We start from the raw sequence: 20,935 nt of genomic DNA on the forward strand, positions 1-20,935 counted from the left end.
ACAGCTTGATCCACCTGCCTGTAAAAAAATTAATGAAATGTTGCTACTGCATAACACATGCAGCTTGCATTTAGAATGCATTTAATGATCCTGGCAAAGATTTGGTTTGCATTTGGGGGTCTGTTGATCTCCCAAACCACCCCCCCCCCCTTCCCCAACCACATGGTCTGCAATCACAATGTGAACCCCCACCCCCCACAAACCACAAACCTTCTAAAACCTTTTTTTAATAATAGATATCATCTTTTAACTTAAAAGGGTCTCCTGGATGCCTTTGAGCCTGGGTGGGCGGAGGGGGTCTCTGGATCAGTAAAGGTTGATAATCCCCACGTTAAAGGGTGCGGAGTACTCATTTTCTTCAGCTCTGTCTGTATTTCAGTAAATATGTCATATTTATCCCCCCCAACCTCCTCCAACCCCTACAGCTTCTTCAGCAAATTACTTGTGCCTGAGATGAGGGGCAGCCCTTTGGCAGAAAAGGTAGCTGTTAAAATGTTATTCTCATAGTAAATACATTTTTATAGATTTAGATTGATAATTTCCCAAATGCTGTATATAAATAGGATGTACTTAGCCATCTTGTTTTATATTAGTCACTCCCATCCTGTGCAGATATATAGCACTGCATGGTCCAAGGCAAGATTGTTTTTTTTCGCAGAAACACTCTGACGTGGAGAGCAAGGGTTTGTTGAGCCAATCAGAACCTGAGGATGGTCAGGGTTTATTGAACCAATAAAAACCTGAGGATGGTCAGGGTTTATTGAACCAATCAGAACCTGAGGATGGTCAGCGTTTATTGAACCAATCAGAACCTGTGGATGGTCAGTTGCCTGAACTGAGGAAGCCATCCCATCACTTTGAGATAACGTCAGGGAGCCTGAGTCTCAACTTTACGTCTCATTCTGTAGAGAGCTTCTCCTTCACCAGTGTCATTACACCAGGGGTTCATTCCAACCGCATATTTTATCCATCCTCATCTCGGTCCTCGCGTAACCTGGAAATCAATCAATCTGCCATCTTTAAGGACGTTCCAATCTGTTTAATGCTCCTTGGAGGAGAGAGGAGGCTCCTGGAGGATGCTTCAGTGAGGACACATCTTTTTTGGAGCGTGTGATGTATGTGTGATCTACCTGGGGTCCATCTCTCCGCATTTGCCGACTGTAAATGGCCTGGCTTCAAACTGATGCTAAGCAAGGACGTTCCATTTGCCTAACACATGCTGCCTCGATTCCTCCCTCCTCATATCTCATCCTTGCATCTTCTCTTCACGTCCTTCATTCAGTGGTGCTGAGAAGCAAGGAAAGGACACTAGGAAGAGTTTCAAGGAGTGAAAATAAGTGATTGGAATGAACCCATGGACACTGGTTTTTTACTCGATCAATGAGGAAATACTGGCCCCTACAGCCCCACCAACGCTACTACTCCACCACACTGGTGGCATGTTTAAACAAAAAAAAAAAAGCAGGAAAAGGGAAAAGGAAAAAAAAATTCTGCTGGGTCCAGATCTGGCTGGTTCCTTCTGTCACGTTTTGGGGGTGAGGACCAGGTGCGGAGTGAAAAAAAATACAGGAAACTCAAAAGGAAAGTTTAAACAAAGAGCTTTACTTCAAAAATAAAGAATAACAAACAAAAGGCCATACAGGGCAACTCTCTAAAACACAAAAATCTTCCGAAAGGGAAAAAGCAAAACTTCTCAAAATCCAAATGAACACAGAGCAGGACACGGGCGAGGCAGAACATGGGAGACACAACAGCAGAACATACACAGGCGGAGAACACAGAGGCAGAAACACAAGCAGGCGGAACACAAGCAGAACACACAAGAACACAAGCAGGCAGATACATACACAAGAACACAAGGAACCAGAACCCGAGTCTTCTTCTTCTTCTTCTTCTTTTCTCTGGTTTTAATGGCGGTTGGCAAACCTAAATTGGTGCATTACCGCCCCCTACTGTGTACATTGGCATCTGATTTATTTCTCAAAAAAATTAAAATAAAACAATAGCCCCACCCTCCCATACCTGAACCACGATTTTTTTGCTATTTCGCTATATCCCTGGAGTCTGACTCCCTCCAAACCCTTTCGCCAAAATTCCCTGTATTTTGTTCCCCTTCACATCCGTTATACCCAAAATCTCTTTCGCTGCATTCACCACCATCCTGATTCTCTCTGATTTTGTTTCTATCTCGCTTGCACAGTTAATCACCATCGCAATAAATGCCAGAAACCTTCTTCTATTCAAATGCATGATTTCTTTGTCACATCTCCCTTGATCTTTTCCCTCTATTCCAGTTCTATTCTGCTCCTTCCTCTCAGTTCCCGCTTCTGCCCTCACTCTCTTCGTTGCTTCTGCATGTTATTTTATTCTGCACTTGTCTTCTTTCCACCTCACTTTCCCTCTTCCTTCTTTCACTCTGCTTTTCTCCCGCTTCATGATTTCCCCCACAGTGAAAGCATATTGCCTGTTCTTTAGACACCATACAATCAGAACACCCATCTTTCCCACACCTTCTACACCTGTGATCCTTTTTCCTACACACTGCTGCCAGGTGTCCATAATCCTGACACCAATAGCACCTCAGTGGAACCCTCTCATATTCCCTCACCCTGTAACAAACATAATCTAAATAGACTCTTTCTGGTAATTCTCCCTCAAATTCTAAAAGTACTGATCCATGTTCTTGTTCTTTTCTCTCCCGATAGCTTTTCATCCGCTTTGCCCCTAAAACTCCTTCTACCTCCAAAAAACAATTGGTGTCTACCGACAATGAGACCCCACTAATAACACCTTTCCGTAGCGTTCTTTCTCTCATTAAAAAACAAACTACTTTTGTCGATTCAAGTCTTTTTATTTTAAGAGCCTTGTCCCTCAGTCTTTTCAACTGACACTACAAGATTACAATTCCCCCCCTGGTTACCCTCACTGCTCTTACTTCCCCAATCTCCTTCTTTATGAGTTTCCCTATTTTATGGGCATCATTAAAAATGCAATTTGGGCTGAAGCCCAATGTTTCACAGTGAGGTTTGACTTTGGGTCTGGTTTTACCCACATTAGTGTTTATTTGTGGCTTCCTAGAGAGAAATAAGAGCACTGATGTGTAATGTGTAATCCTGAAATCACACACGGCAAAACAATCTGTGTGATGATTAAAAAAGCCGGGTGCAAGTCCCGGGTTCGCGTCCTCTCTGCATAGAGCTAGCATGTTCCTGTGTTTGAGCTGGTTTCCTCTGTGTCCATATAGTCCTAATTAAGAAAGAATTACACAAGTCTGTCTACAGATACAAAGTCAACACTGAATCTATAATTTTACACAACATAAAGGGTCCCTTCAGAATAAGAAACATCAGTGTCCATGTTTTTGCTCACAAGTGAAAACATGCAACCATTTATGATGTCTGCAACAACAACAACAATTTGATGATACTCGTAGTGCAACAGTAATGCCCAAAAAGCCAAACTTCATGCTGACCAGAGAAAGCTTGTGTAATCCATTTATTGACATTATTATTGAAGTTATTACAAGGCTAGCTCTCAGAACTCTGCAAAATTATTAGTGCTGCTTAATTTACTTGTCATGCAGATTTTATTATGTTTGCCACAGCCCAAACATGAGATTACGGTTCAAACTATTACAGTTTTTCCCAATCGTTTAAACATGTTTCCTGAAACTATAGCTCAATATCTCAAAACTCTAAACACAAAACTGAAAAGAGTTAACCATTTTGGCAAAACTCCACAAATCTCTTGCAAAATGAAACACTGCACTCAAAACCATGTTTCTCAAAACTGATTCTTTCCACCAAAACAATACACACAGCTATCATATGAATATCTCTTACAGAGCACCAATTAAACACTGGTGTGATACATTTAAAACACTACCATCAAAATACTGCTTATATATGTTTTGGCTTCATGAGGCCATGTTACATATTCAAATGTATAAAATTGTGTAGATATTGTTTCTTTTTTTCTCCTTTTTTAAGGTTTAGGGTATTTTTTTGTCCCAAAACAGGTTGCAATTTTGTGGTACATACAGTATAAAGACTGCTGCCATAGTGTAATACAATACTCTGAATATATCGTATAATTATTGCATTGACACAATCATTGTATCAGAATAGGATACAATGCACATTTGTCTATCCAATGAGCTCCACTTGGTACTAAACTCACAACCCAGCTTCCCAGAGTCATACTGTAAACTTATCGTTGATACTGCAACATTGTTAGAATTCTGACTATACACAAATGTTACCTATTTTGGCAAAACTCATACAGTAATTGCACTGATAAGTAAAATGAAAAACACCACAGTAAGAAAATGTTTAAACTGTCTTTCTGGGGATGTAATGATGAAATTAGTGCACAAATACAAAAAGGTAAGAAAGCAAATATTTACTAGCCAACACCATGTTGATTATGATGGTTTCTTGCTCATCTGTAAATTTCCGGCCTCTGCCACCTCTAGCTGGTCATCTTTCTATTCTGTGAAAAGTATATACAATATAGGCTACACATTTTTCATAAATGTAAGACAAAACAACATTACACTATACATTTCTTTAAGCACTGTAGATATCCATAGAAAACATAATGTTACATTACTGTAATTACTGTAGAGAGTATAGAAAACTACTGAAGTGGCTACTTACCTTTTCTTATCTCTAAATGCCCGGATAACTGAGGCTACTGTGAAGCGGCTCAAATTCGGCTGGACTCACTGCCCAGCTTCGGTCATATAGTCATGATTGAGTACGTGGTCAACCAAAGTTGCGCGGATTTCATTAGAAATATTGGCTCACCTTCCCCTTCCTCCTCCTCCTCCTCCTCCTCCTCCCCCTCTTGCTCTCACTCTTCCTCTCTGTTCTCCATGATGCTCCATTTTTTACCCCAACACAGTAGAGGTCACCTTAGGCCTCTCTTATGCTCTGACACATGATTGAAGTGTTTTGCCAATTGAGTTTGAACAGGTGAGAAGTGAGTGAGACCAATTGGTAATTAGGGTGTGGCATTTTGAAGGCCAGTGTTTTCCAGGTGAACAAAGTGTGCTAAATGAGGATATTTGTGCTTACAGTTTTGCAAACATGTGATTTAGAATTGTTATTTGAGTGAAAACAATAGAATTATGCTTAGAGTTGAGAAGTCTGGAGTCTTGTTGTTGATTCCTGAGCTTCAAGTTTTCAGAATTGTGTGCATAGTTCCATTTTTTGTGTGTATACAATGGAGAAAAACTGTAAGCGCCCATAAAACAAATAGCTCAGCGTGAAATTGAACTTCCACTACCATCTAGTGGCTATTTAGAGAAACTACAATATAATTTTTCTTTTCTAGACTCCACAGGTGTTCTCATGTCTTAATAAATTGCTGTAGATGTGACTGAAAACTAAAATATTTTGCAAATAATTAAATGTTCGATTGAATAAAAAAACAGTTTTCATGTCTATATGAGTGCATACTGCCCATTCTTTCACTGCTCTGCCTCAGTTCCTGTAGATTCAGTGGGAAACCTGCAGTGATTAATGCACTTCAGGCTGTGTTCTGCAGTGTAGAGAAACTACTATCAAGACTGAGACAACTTAGTGAGTCTTTGGAGAATGCATGCTGTGTAGTGGGTATTTCCCTGGTGCATATTGTACTAAATTCTGGTATAGTGGGAAAATGTCATCTGACCTGATGATTTCCTGTCTACCTCATGTGCCTGCTTTGAATGAGTAAGGTGTAATTTTATTGAAAGTAGGCTTGGGGCTGCTGGATGGCTCATTCGGTTAAGGCACCACACTGAGGTGCATGGATGAGCCTCACGGCCTCGGGTCGAATTCGGACAGTGCCAGTGCCAACTGTGGCCGGTAGCTCCACAGGGAGACGCACGATTGGTGCCTGTGTTGCCTAGGGTACGGGAGGGTTCAGACAGACAGGGATCTGCATTTCATTGCTCTCTAGCGACCCCCCTTGGGCGCTCGTATGACTGCATGTCAGAGCCGCTTATGAAAGGTCTTCCTCCAGGTTGAAAAACAGCTTTTCTGTTCTATTCCATTACTAATTATACATGCTCAAAAGCTGAAATGTGGTAAATGTTAATTTTTCTCATCCAAGCAGATGCAGTATTAATGTGTAGGCTTGTTATTACACCAAAAGTGTGATTTTTATTTTTATTTTTTTAAAGCAACGCATGAAGATTAAACATAATTTTTTTTAAATTTATTTGTATTTATTTATTCACACAAAGTAAGTGATAAAACAAAAGTCTATAACACAAACATAGCAGGGGTTGTGCAGGAGAGGTAAGAAACCCCAAGGGGCTTATAGTAAAAACCTCCACTCTAGGACTTACAATTTATCCTAATACTATGGATTTTTTATTTTTTCATAATGAGATTAAAAAAAAGAAAGAGAAAAAAACAAACTCATAGCAATAGCAATATTAATTTATTTAAAAAGTCATGTCATGGTTCTGGCTCCATCAAATGGATGTTTGATGTAATTAAAACAGGGAAACATTTACTCAGACAAGCTCGCTCCTGTTAATGAAAGTGCTGGCATATGGCATTAGAAAACTTCTGAGAATTCCTCTGCAAGCTATGGCATGTGTATCTCTCTGGTGCTCCTTGTAACAAAACTTGTAACTGTAGAAAACTGTTGTCTGACCTGGTATGGTCCTGTCTACCTTGTGTACCTGCTTCAAATTTGTTCCTGTCAATATGTTCAAATAATGCCCTGCCAAACCAGACATTTATATTCTGCAACAGTGAGATTTAAACAGAACAGCCTGTGCCTTAAAATACTGCAGTCTTTAATTTGTTCAACTGTCATTTGCACACCTCAACAGTTGTTCTCATGTTTTAAGCATTGCTGGGTATATTGCTATAAACTGCTGTGTTTCACAAATTACCCAGATGATGGCTTAACAATCAAGAACAGTTTGTATATCGCTGGGATTATACACAGTCTATCATTGCCCTTTCATTGATTAATGTTACATTGTGACCACATACTTCTAAAGAATAGTACTGTCAAATATCATGTTAAAAAGCCAGCATGATCACTCTGACATCACTTGCAATAGATTTTTTGGAGAAAATAGTGCTGTCATTTATACTCTATGATACAAAAAACAAAATGAATCCACTGCCCTTTGCACACAAGGTTAGGCACGGCATTGATGATTCTTTACTTTTTCTCTTTTTTTACATTGTGATTTATTTTCAGTTCAGTGAACTCTTGAGACCCTGTCAACTTCTGCCTTGAAAATCAACCTCTGGAGCACTTGCAGCATTGTCACATGGCCACCAGGTGGCAGAAAGCATCTGCTTTGTGTTTACAGTATTCCAACAAACTCACAGATCTGATAGTTGTCAAAAAATGCTTTGATACTTTTGCCCATTTCCAGCTCCTGCCACGATATATAATGATTTTATTAAATTCCATTTAGCATGAGGATGGAGGTGCAATTTCAAAGAAATGCACTGGTCGACGCACTGACGATGCTTATTGTTGTTGTATACAGAGAACACACAGCACACTGATGCACACTGCCTCAGAGTACATTAACACACAGCCTGCCAGGCCCCAGTTCCCCCCACCCACCCCCACACACACACACACACACACATATACACACACGCACATGCACATGCACAAAGAGATTCGAATACCACACCTCCACAGCTGTTCTGCTATGTTTCACAAATGATCCAGACAATGTTTTATCAAGGCCAAATTACTTGAAAGAATATAGGAAACATTGGGCAGCATTGCTGTGGAATACAGGCTTGTTTAATTTGTGTGAGTTAAGATAGCCAATATTATTTCATGTAACTTGGCACAATTTTAATATTAATACTTTTAATGGCAGGCGTAGATTTGAAGTAATGACTTATAGATCGTGCTTTGTGTGTGTGTAACTTGGCATTTCTGTACGTTGAAAACGTGTTTTTCATCAGATGTAATTACAGTATCACATTTTGCAGTAAATTATTGACTAATCAATGTTCAGTCCAAAAACTTATTAGAGGCCACTGTTGACCTTTTAAAGTTTGGCTGTACAAGCCTTCCAGCTTCTCTCATTGTTAGGCCTGGATTTATAACATGGTCAATCACAGTGGCTAAATTTGTCCATCAACACCAACTGCATTGGGCTGCTCCATGTTGTCAGAAAGTGCTGAATGTAGTGCTGTAAATCAGCCTTTTATGTAGTGCTGAAGGGATTACCAAGCGTGCTGCAATGAAACTCACTGGGCAATGTGGTTGGAAGTGACAAGACAGGATTGCAAACATGTTGACTTTATTTCACAATCTGCATGTCTAGCAATAACAATGGGGACGTCTTAATATGAAGTGACAGTACTGTGAAAACTGAGTGTGCAATTTAGAATTTTGCACTTTGTATGTAGGTACAGCAACTTGTGTTTTGCACATTGAGTCAAAGCAATAATATCATACTGTAATGCATTTGTAATGCGTGACTGCAGTTACTAGAAATGCATCTGAAAAAATGAAAAAAACTGTAGGGTCTCAGGAACATCTCAGAGACTGGATGTCATGCAAACTACACTTCTGCCTTGATTTTGGCTTCGTGGTCTAATCCATTCAACTGATGTGCAGCAGATACAGGTTAAAACCTGCAGGAAAACCATTTCTTTGAGAGGTAATATAAACACATCTGCTCAATAGACAAGTAGTGACTTTTCTAAATGTATTGAATTGTGGTTACACTACAGTAACAGAAGCAACCATTCATCAGACACTACACAACTTGTTTTATAATTTATTAAATAATAATTTATTTCCACTACTATAGATGAATATCATTGCTTCAACTGTGCAGATTTTAACCCCATGCTGATCTGCTCATATTGAGCCCAAACATAATCCCATACAGAATATGAAATAAGTACTACTGTGTCACAGGAGTTAAATATATCACACAATAATAAATCATAACACCAACACATTTGATGTTTTTTATAATTCAGGTTTAATCATTGAAGATTATTGAAAATACAGAAAATAAAAGCAACAGACCCAATAAAAAAGGAAACTCAACCCATCATTGTTTACAGTAACGAAAGGAAATAAGTACACTGCAGTGACCATTCTGCATTCTCCCTATCAGCTGCATTTGCCCACAGAAATTTGCACATTGGAAGTCTTATGAAAATGAATGAAAGCAACTATAAAAACTAGTAAAATGCACATTTAAGTGGAGGAGTGCCACTGGCTTCTCTTATACAAAGATGCAGATACAGGAGAGAGTTATTACTTCAAAAACATTTTACACTGCCATATGTTGCCATTATTACACTCAATGTTATATTAATGTTTTAATAATCAAAAGTACATTAACACACCTTTAACATTTGAAATAACCTGAACATGCTGAAAGATCATACTCTTATGTACAGGGTTTAAGCTGTACTGAGGTTAATATTGGGTACAGCTGAAATTGTACTGGTAAGGCATTGGTCAAGGAAGGTTGCAAGTGTGTCGACGTGTGTGTGTGTGTGATTGGGTGAGAGTGTGTTTGTGTGTGTGTATTTGTGAATGTGTGTGCATGCGTGCGTATGTTTGTGCAAGTGACTGTGGATGTGTGTGTGTGTGTGTGTGTGTGTGAGTGCGTGAGTATGTGTGTGTGTGTGTGCCCGGGTTGCGTGTGTGAATGGGCAAGAGAAAGTGTGTGTGTGCCTGTGCACGCATGTATGTGTGTATGTCTGTGTGTGTGTACATGTGTGTGAGTGCATGAGTATGTGTGTGTGTGCACACGGGTGTGTGTGTGTATGGGTAAGAGAATGTGTTTGTGTGTGTTTATACATTTGTGTGTGTGTGAGTGTGCGTCCGTTTGAGTGAATTACTGTGGATGTGAGAGTGTGTGTGTGATTGAGAATGAGTGTATGTATGTGTATGTGTGTGAGAGTGCCTTTGTGAATGTGTGTGTGTGTTTATACGTGTGTGTGTGTATGGGTATGAGAATGTTTGCGTAGACATGTGTATAATGTGTGTGCATACATGTATGTGTGTCTGTGTGAGTGTGTATGTGTGAGTGCATGAGTGTGTGTGTGTGCGCGTGTGTGTATATGGGCAAGAGAATGTGTGTGTGTTGATACATGTGTGTGCATGTGTATGGGAATGAGAATGTGTGTGTGTGTGTGTTGACACGAGTTTGTGTCTCTGCACGCATGTATGTGTGTGTGCGTGAGTGCATGAGTTTGTGTGTGTGTGCGTGCGTTTGTGTGAATCTGTGTGTGACTGTGGATGTGAGTGTGTGTGAGAGAGAGAGGGTGTGTGTGTGAGTGACTGAGTATGAGAGAGAGTGTGTGTGTGTGTGTGTGTGTGTGTGTGCAGATGGTTATGAGCGTGTGTACATATGCATGCATGTGTGTGTGCGCGTGAGAGTGCACTGGTGAATGTGTGTGTTTGTGTGTGCAAGAGATTGTGTGTGCAAGTTTGTGATTGGGCGTGAGAGAGTGTGTATGTGTGTGTAAGTTTGTGAGTGCGTGTGCATGAGTGTACACCAGTGTGTGTATTTGTGAGTGTGTGTGAGAGTATGTGTGTGTGTGTGTGCGTATGTGTCTCTATTTTAGTGAGCAAAGGGATACTGAGGAGTCACTCTAAATCTAGCACAGACAGGTGTGTGTTGAGTGGTGTGTATGTGTATATGAGTGTGTGTGTGCGTGTGAGTGGGTATATGAGTGAGGTGTGTGTGTGTGCATGTATATATGAGTGTGTGTGTGTGTGTGCATGCGTGTGTGTAGGTGTGGGTGTGTGTGTGTCTATGTGTATCTGAGTGTGTGTGTGTGCATGCGTGTGTGTAGGTGTGGGTGTGTCTATGTGTATCTGGGTGTGCGTGTGTGTGTGTATATGAGTGTGTGTGGTGTGTGTGTGTATGTGTACATGAGTGTGTGTGTATGCGAGTGTGTGTGTGTGTGTGTGTGTGTGTGAATGTGTATATGAGTGTGTGTTTGAGCGGATATATGAGTGTGGTGTGTGTGTGTGTGTGTGTATGTGTATATGAGTGTGTGTGGTGTGTGTGTGTGAGTGGATATATGAGTGTGGTGTGTATGTGTGTATGTGTATATGAGTGTGTGTGGTGTGTGTGTGTGAGTGGATATATGAGTGTGGTGTGTGTGTGTGTGTGTGAGTGGATATATGAGTGTGTGTGTATGTGTACATGAGTGTGGTGTGTGTGTGTATATGTATATGAGTGTGTGTGTGAGTAGATATATGAGTGTGGTGTGTGTGGTGTGTGTGTGTATGTGTACATGAGTGTGTGTAGGTGTGGGTGTGTCTATGTGTATCTGAGTGTGCGTGTGTGTGTGTGTGTGCGCGCACATGAGTGTGTGAGTGTCTCTACTCCAGTTGGCAGAGGGACACTGAGGAGTCACACACTCCAAATCCAGCACAGAGGGGTTTGTGTTGAGTGAAGTGTGTGTGGAATCTGTGCAGGAGGGTCAGTCTGTCAGAGTCAGAGACTCTGTAGAAGGACAGAGTGCCGGCCGGACGGTCCACAAACACTCCTACCCTGTACACCCACACACCTCTACCATCATCATCATCATCACCATCACCATCATCACCATCATCATCATCACCATCATCACACACTCCTGCTGTACGGTAGGGGGAGAGGACTACTCCGCATTTATTGTGCCCGGCAGAGAAAATGTAATTCGGAACAGAGTCAGTGGGTGGAGAAGAGTCGGAATTACAGCAACTCAGATTCCAGGAGTTTTTATTCCATCCAAACTCACAGTCAGAATCCTCTCCTTTCCTGCTGATTCCTTTATATGTCACTGCTATATCAACCCATCTCTTCCCCTGCTCAGGCAGAGTAAACTCAGCCTCCCAGTAACAGCGCTCACACACACTCTCTCTGCACTCAACCTGGGGCTCAGACTCAAATCTCTCTGGATGATCAGGATATGGCTCCTCTCTCCCCGGTGTGTGTGTCACCCTCCTGTTCCCCTCAGACAGAAACAGCTCTCTGTGCGCTGTGTTTGGATCCAGTGTGAACTGACAGCCGTCTGCACACCAGAGACATTAATGAGATTAATTATCATTATTAATATTCACCTCATTACAGTGTGAGAGAGCTGTGATAGTACCTCTGTGTGTGTGTTTGTGTACATGTGTGCTTCTGTTTGTGTGTTTATGTGTGTAAGAGAGAAATCTCTCTCACTCACACACACACACAGCAGAGTGTGTATCTATGGAAAGTGTTCGGTGTCGATACACACTCACATTTCCTGGGTCCTGGTTTGGTCCTGTTCTCTCCTCCATGGTCCACACTGTAAAAACAGCAGGACAGAATTTTGAATTTTAACAATCCTTTATTTCCACTCTCAACACACCAATGACATCACATAAATAAAAACAAAGACACAATAAAACACAAAACCACGATCATATGAAAAATACACAAATCTGTCACAAAGGAAACTTCTTCCATTCCCTCACCCTATTCCATGTGCAAAAATAGCTCCCACCCCTCCACTGAACATTAAACACCCTTATAACACACACACTCTGAAACACACTCAGGCTCTCCATTGCTTTGTAATACTGAAACTCCACCATCACTGTGTCCCTGACCAAACCCCTAACTACAACAACGACATCTTGTCTGTCCCTTCCACCAATCATATTTTTCCCAACTGTAGAAACAGCTATTCTCACCTCAAAATTAAATTAATGAGCTGGCACTTATCAATCTTTGTTTTTATTGGAAATCAAGGATAAAAATATTACTTGTAAATGATTCCCCTAGTAACCAAAATAAACTTCCCAAAAAAGAAAAGAGAGGCTGAAGTCTGGCACACCCCGAAAAACAATGATTAACAGTTTCTCTCTCCATGCAGAATGGACAGGTGTGTGTCTGTATATGTGCGTGTGTGAGGTGCAGTGTGGAAACTCTCTGTACTTACAGCAGTGTGAGTGTGTCCAGTTTAGCAGCAGACAGCGCTCTCACTCCTGAGTCTCCTGGGTGATTGTATCTCAGGTCCAGCTCTCTCAGGTGTGTGTGTGTGTGTGTGTGTGTGTGAGGCGCAGTGTGGAAACTCTCTGTACTTACAGCAGTGTGAGTGTGTCCAGTTTAGCAGCAGACAGCACTCTCACTCCTGAGTCTCCTGGGTGATTGTATCTCAGGTCCAGCTCTCTCAGGTGTGTGTGTGTATGTGTGAGGTGCAGTGTGGAAACTCTCTGTACTTACAGCAGTGTGAGTGTGTCCTTTTTAGCATCAGACAGTGCTCTCACTCCTGAGTCTCCTGGGTGATTGTATCTCAGGTCCAGCTCTCTCAGGTGTGAGGGGTTTGAACACAGAGCTGAAGCCAGAGAATCACAGCCTCTCTGTGTGACTCTACAGCCTGACAGCCTGCAGAGAGAAGGACACACACACTTTACACACATTAATATAAACTAACAGGGCTGTGTGTGTCAAACACATAGCAGTGTGTTACACACCTTACACACATTAATATAAACTAACAGGGCTGTGTGTGTCAAACATATCAGTGTGTTACACACCTTACACACATTAATATAAACTAACAGGGCTGTGTGTGTCAAACACATAGCAGTGTGTTACACACCTTACACACATTAATATAAACTAACAGGGCTGTGTGTGTCAAACACATAGCAGTGTGTTACACACCTTACACACATTAATATAAACTAACAGGGCTGTGTGTGTCAAACATATCAGTGTGTTACACACCTTACACACATTAATATAAACTAAGAGGGCTGTGTGTGTCAAACACATAGCAGTGTGTTACACACCTTATACACATTAATATAAATTAACAGGGCTGTGTGTCAAACATATCAGTGTGTTACACACCTTACACACATTAATATAAACTAACAGGGCTGTGTGTGTCAAACACATAGCAGTGTGTTACACACATTAATATAAACTAACAGGGCTGTGTGAGTCAAACACATAGCGGTGTGTAAATACATATAAAATAAAATGGATGTGGAATGAGTCATTATCAGACGCATTTGAGTTTACACCCCACTAGTCTGACTCACAGGACCCAGACTGTGGGTATAAGCCTGCCATTGGCCGACTATTTCAATCAGAATTCACCTCCCCTTCCGCTATCTGCGTGTTACCATTTTCAAAGTCCCCGTCGCTACGTGAAACAACAACCTCAAGCTAGCAACCTGCACGGTGAAAATGGCAAGTTATGACAAAGATTTGGATTGTGCAACAAGGCAGGCCTGCTTGGTTCTTTGGTGAACGGTTGTAAATACAAAGAATATGTTTAGAACATTTGCTGTCTGACAGGGACGTTCTTGCATGTTTTCCCACCGGTTATGGAAAAAGTTTAATATACCAAGTATGGCCTATCGACTGCAGTGAGCTAGCGAGGGTAAACACAGAGACATGGCGTGAAAATGCCATGGTTTTGGTAGTGTCCCCCTTGGTCGCGATAATGGAGGACCAGGTGAAAACCCTGTAGTCAAGGGGGGTAGCTGCAGCGTACGCCAGGCAAGATCCAGACACGGACGAGAAAATATCTGCTGGCCAGTACTTCATTACAACACTATTTTGCAAGGGCACCGTCACTGCATCCTGGGCTTAGCGCCGCCCAAGACGATTGTGATTGGTTTAAATAAATACAAACAAGCCAGAGCGTTTTTCTCCTCTATAGCGGAATGATAATGGCTTCAGCCAGACCTTTCTCCAGCGCTGGCACAGCGCTGAAACAAAGTGTGGAGATGGGTCTGGCTATGCGAGACTAACACCCCACCACAGTTCAGGAAATAGGACTAATTCATTTTATTCATTCATGTGTATAGAGTCTTACTCTTCCAAGAGGAAGAACAGGAATATGCTGTTTCAGTTCTGTAGAGTGTCTGTTTTCACATTAGAAACATTGAGATCAGTGTAGTATTTAGTCACATTGTAGCCCTTATTTATTGAAGGGTGTGTGTTTGTACTCACCACAGTCTCTGCAGTTTACAGTGTGGGTCCTCCAGTCCAGCAGAGAGCGCTGTCACTCCTGAATCCTGCAGCTCGTTGTCTCTGAGCTCCAGATCTCTCAGCTCTGAGTGAGGAGAACGCAGGACTGAGGCCAGAACATCACAGCAGCCCTCTGTGAGACTACACCATCCCAGCCTGTGGAGAGACCACACACACACAAACACATACACAGGCGCACACGTACACACACACACATGCACACACGTACACACACACACACAAATTCACAGCTGTGACACTGAGTTCCTTGGCAGTTGATATATATGCACCTACGCATTCCTGAGATGTACACACAAAAACAGGGAGGGGGTGTGTAAATTAAATTCATTACGTATTCTGACTAATTCACAAAAGTCTAAGGCAATTACTAGGCTCTATTCACCAATAAATATGATGAAACCACAAGGTTGTGAGTCTACTGCAAGGGATTCATTGCCAAACCCTTTTCATATGATGAACTTATCTGACTTGCAAACATTCATCTAATCTGCAAACACAAAAAACAGCATTTTTGTGGTGCACTTTACCTCATCTGACATGTTCTTTGGTCCATGAACATATATACGTTTTAAAAACGTTCAATATTCATCACTATGAATAGATAAATATAATTATTAATGTACACATGAACCCCATTAGCTGAATACACTACTGTTATCATAGTATTTTCTTCCTAATCTTCTAACCATCAAGTTATCAAACAATTTGTGGTTAACTAATACAGCGTTTTTGGCACTAATTTTAAAAGTTTCACAAAGGTAAAATGAAACCGCATTCACTTTGCTTGTTAAGCCGTGACGTATGGACCTTCCGATAATACTGTTTCCAGGTCCAAGCCTCTACTGCAGTGGTTCTCAACTCGGGCCAGAAAGGGCCGGTGTGGGTGCAGGCTTTTGTTCCAACCAAGCAGTTATACACCTGATTCTACTAATCAACCTTTGGAGTCTTTACTAAGGACCTTGATTAGTAGAATCAGGTGTGTAACTGCTTGGTTGGAACAAAAGCCTGCACCCACCAATAGTGTCCTGTGTGTGTTCTCCACACGTATATGGCAAAGACTAAGGCTTTTAGAAAGAGCTCTTAGTCACCTGGGCGCCTGCCTGCAAAGGGAAAGCATCTCTAAGCAGCGGCTGTCCCATTGGCTTGTGGAAGCTATTGTTATGGCATATGATCCAAAGAGGATAACGCCCCCCTTGGGCCTGAGGGCTCATTCTACGAGGAGCATGGCTGCATCGTGGGCCCTATTCCATGGGGTCTCCTTGCAGGAAATTTATTCAGCTGCAGGCTGGGTTTTGCTAGGTTCTACCACCTGAACGTCACCAGGAGGCCAGTAGCCCACTCAGTTCTGGGGGTGAGCTCTGTGTGAGGCACACACATCTCCCCTCATCTGCTATGGGTTTTGGCTATAGCTTTGGGCGGTGGAATGTCTTTGGTACTTCTCTACATGGGATGTCCCAGACACCACCCTCCCCTCAGGGGAGGAGGCATCCCTTGCTGGCCTGACAGCATCTCAGCTGTGAGCATAAGGCATTCTGGGAGCTGTCTATACTTCCCCATAGGTGTGCCTCAAACACGAGATGATTAAAGAGAAATTTAGCTTACAATCGTAACCCTGGTGGATAAATCCACCAAGACTGCACTGCTTGCCGTGCATGAGAAGTGCATATGTTCACTGAGGAGTATTCAATTCAATTTTATTCGCATGGTGCTTTTTACAGACAGACATTTTACAAACCATCACAAAGACGCTTTACAGCATAGAAAGGCGGGAAACAGAGCAAACAGAGCAAACACCAGGCGCTGCCGTGTGGCCTCCTTTAGCATTGGACATGCTACTGTCTGTCAGAGCCAGACTTGGTGCAATTGGATGCTTCTGCGAAGGTCAAGACTGGATGACATTCCCCATAGGTGGATCTCTCCACTCATTGTTTCAGAGAACTGGTTTTGGGGTAACAAGAGATCAAGTTTTGGGGTAACACCCTTACTGGAGTACTCACTGGGCAAATCGTTAGTTTCACTAGCAGAATGGGCAGCTCCTTTGGGAAAAAATGATTGTACAAGAGAAACAATACACCTAATGATTAAAATTTTCTGCTGAAACATTTGGAGAAACACACATTTCATGTTACCATACATTTCTTTTGGCAAGTCAATTAGGGCATCTACTTTATTTCAATAAGAGGTCATTTTAAAACAATCTATTAGAGACAGATTTATTTCAGTGACATCACAACCTAGCATGTTCCAGGATGGCTGCACCTTCATGCAAAAAAGGGAATTTTTTGCTTTTTTCTAGTAAATACAGGTTGATTTACGATTTGAAGGCAGGGCCATATCTTTTATAAGGTAAAAAGCAAACAAACCAGAGCCACATTATGAGTGCTTCTGTTCCCCTTTAATACTGTGTCCTTGTCTTAATATTGTAAATTAATATAGCCTCTATTTATTTTAATTAGTTTGAATTGCATGTTTTGACATGAAGATTGATCCATCAGATTACTCTGTGTGGCAGGGCTTGGTTTGTGAGGGAGGGCAATCAGAGGACCACGCCTACTGGTGGACCACGCCTAAGTAGGCACACGCACCTGGATAACATTACTAATCAGTCCTGGGTTTAAAAGTGTGTGCTCTTTTCCCAGTAGGCGTCTGAGACCGGGGAGGGAGGGACGGACGGACGGACGGACGGACGGACTGACTGACGAGAGAGAGAGAGAGATAGATATCATGCTTACAATGAGCTCCTGAACCTCTAAATAATTTGTTTGTTTTAAATCATTACATTACAGGCATTTAGCAGACGCTCTTATCCAGAGCGACTTACACAACTTTTTACATAGCATTTTACATTATATCCATTTATACAGCTGGAGATATATATACTGAAGCAATGCAGGTTAAGTACCTTGCTCAAGGGTACAACGGCAGTGTCCTTACCCGGGAATCGAACCGGCGACCTTTCGGTTACAAGCCCAGTTCCTTACCCACTGTGCCACACTCCACCCCAAATCAGATAAACAGTTGGAATATACGGTATAATTGGTTAAAAACTAGTCAAGAACAAATCCAAAACAAAATATAATGACAAATTGAGAAATTGAGACAAAATTATAGGAACTAGCCTAACTAAACAGGCCAGAAAGAAGTACAAAGAGAGAGTACTGAGAAGCTGCCCTGAGAAAATGGCTGCAGATCATATTCTGTATGAAGACAGGAATGTCATCTCAGCCCTGCTGTTTTACACACAGCACACAGACATCTGGCATCATGCTTTTAAGCAGTACTTTAAATTCACTTTGCTGAGAGGCATTTGCAAGGGAAGGCAAATTCTGACTTTTGAAGATGAGGAAAAAGACCCACAAAATCCTAAATTAGCAATAAATATATATCACAATGGAACCATTCAGATTCAGGGCAGCGAAAAGGCTCTCTGCTCATTTGCAAATGACTTTAAGACCATAGCAAAGAGAGCACACACAGACACAGCCAAACAGAGACGCCTGAGCCACACCAAATCACCCAAACACTCCATAAAAACCAAGTTTGGCTCCAGCCCCAAAAGCCCAGTCCACCCTCCCCCTGCCCGTGCGGAAGATGAGCCCGACCCAGAGAACCCAGCCCAGCGCAGCCTCCACAGCACCATGGCCCAGATGAGGGAGAGCCTTTCCCTGCAGGAGGCAGAGCTGGTGGAGCTGAAGGAGCTGGTGCTGACCCACCTCACTGCCAGCAAGGACACAGAGCTCCTTAAAGAGCATCTCAGCCAGATGAGCAGGGAGCTGACAGAGACACAGAGAGAGGTGAGGGGGCTGAAAGAGGAGGTGAGGGCGCTGCAGGAGGACAGAGAGACTGTAGAGAGGGAGCTGTCCACAGTGAGGGAGGAGCTGCAGCACAGTGACAGGACTGTACAAAGCCTGGAGGAGCAGCTGCACTCTGTTACCATATCCAACACAGTTCACATGGAGAGCAAAGAGGCCCAGATTGAGAGTCCCCCATCCACAACCAACTCCCCCCCCCAGCAGCAGAGTCCCAGGTTAACGCAGAGACGGCCACCAACACAAGCACGCGTACACCAGCTAGCACTGCACCTACCTCCCCTGACCCACACACCGCTCAGGATACAGTCACAGCTGCACAAACCCCAGCAACACAGAGCAACCAGGGCACAACTGAAGCAACTCCAACCAGCACGGAGATTGCTATATTAATTGACTCGAACGGGAAAATCATAAATGAGGAGCAATTATTCCCTGGCAGTGCTGTTTCAAAAATCTGGTGCCCCACAACAAGAGAGGCCCTAAAGATACTTTCCCCATCACAGCTCGGCAGCCCCAGCCACATTATAATTCACACAGGAACCAATGACTTGAGAGCACAGCAGGAGAGGGTGGCTGGGTCCATCAGGAGAGTGGCAGAGAGGGCAACAGAGGCCTTCCCAAGCAGTAAAATTATCATTTCCACCCTCCTGCCCCGGAGAGATTTTCATCCCCTCACAGTCCACAAGGTGATCTCTGAAATTTCACGAGGTTGTGCTCTTATGGCCATCGTACACCTGGCACACCACTCTATCCTCGGAACCTACGACCTCCACGACCATGTTCACCTGCACAAACAGGCAGTTCCCATCTTTGCCAAAACGCTAAAGGACACAGCTTTGGGCAGACCCTCTATTAACACCCCCCGGAACAACAGGAGGCCGCCCAGCACTCATTCCCCTGGACCCCACATCGCCGGACCGCCCAGAGGCCAGCGTATCATTCCAAGGCCTGCTGCAGCTCGGAAACCCCACCTATAGGATCAGCAACACCAGCCCAGCCAACCAGGGATGTCTAGAGCCTACCCATCCCACCCACAACATCAGCAACACCAGCCCAGGCAACCAGGGACGTCTAGAGCCTACCCATCCCACCCACAACATCAGCAAGACCAGCCCAGCCAACCAGAAACATCTGGAGCCTACCCACTGCACCCACAGCATCAGCAACATCAGCCCAGCCAACCAGGATCGCCAGGAGCCTACCCACCGCACCCAATACCCTGGCAGCAGAAACCAGGCCAGCCCAGACCTGGGCTAACACAGCCTCCCCCCGGCCCAGCACAGCAGCGGTACCCCAGCTACGCAGCGGCACTCAGGGCCCCAGGGAACACAGAGGACCTGGGTGAGATAAGAAATCTCCTCAGTCTCATCTGCACTAGACTGATGAGCTAAATAAATAAATATATGTAATGTACCAATTTTCTTTCTAATTGTTAAAATCACAAATGTAAAAAAAAAAAAATATATATATATATATATATTTTTTTTTAAGTAGATTAGTTTAGTATACATATTAGTACCATATCAATAATTATATAAATAATTCATATATTCCAACATTGTTTGTCTGTTTTAAAACAAATAAGTTCCATAAGTAAAATAAATGCAGAAATCATTCTCCATTAGCATGTGGAATATCCAGGGCCTGAACTCCTCTGTTTTTGGCTTAAAAAGTTCAACCCTGGAATTCCAAGAGAGGATAAAAAACATCGACATGATAATCCTTCAGGAATCTTGGTGTATAGCCGATACCGTTACTCACTGTCCCCCAGAATACCAAGAAACAATTGTCCCATCAATTAAAATGCCCCTAACTAAGCGTGGAAGAGATTCTGGTGGTATACTAATTTGGTTCAAAAATGACATCACAGCAATAAAAAAATGGAATCACATATTTGGTTTAAAATAAGCAAAAAATTAATTGCATCCAAAAATGATCTATATTTATGCGCAATCTATGTCCCACCCTCTGAATTCCTTATTACAAGGAGGACATGTTCCCCAACCTCCACAGTGAAATCAGCCATTTCCAGGCCCAGGGAAATGTGCTGATCTGTGGAGACCTAAATGCCCGAACAGGCACACAGCCTGATTTCATCAATGAACACGGGAACAAGCACATATTTGGACAA

General features: G+C 42.6%; 1 protein-coding gene across 1 annotated transcript in view; it reads right to left on the bottom strand.

Moving 5' to 3' along the window:
• The window catches only part of LOC118209722, a 411,967-nt gene that overhangs the window by 45,147 nt on the left and 345,885 nt on the right, over nucleotides 1-20,935 (bottom strand). The window lies entirely within an intron of this gene.

Source organism: Anguilla anguilla, chromosome 12, assembly GCF_013347855.1.
Source record: "Anguilla anguilla isolate fAngAng1 chromosome 12, fAngAng1.pri, whole genome shotgun sequence".
Lineage (NCBI taxonomy): Eukaryota > Metazoa > Chordata > Actinopteri > Anguilliformes > Anguillidae > Anguilla > Anguilla anguilla.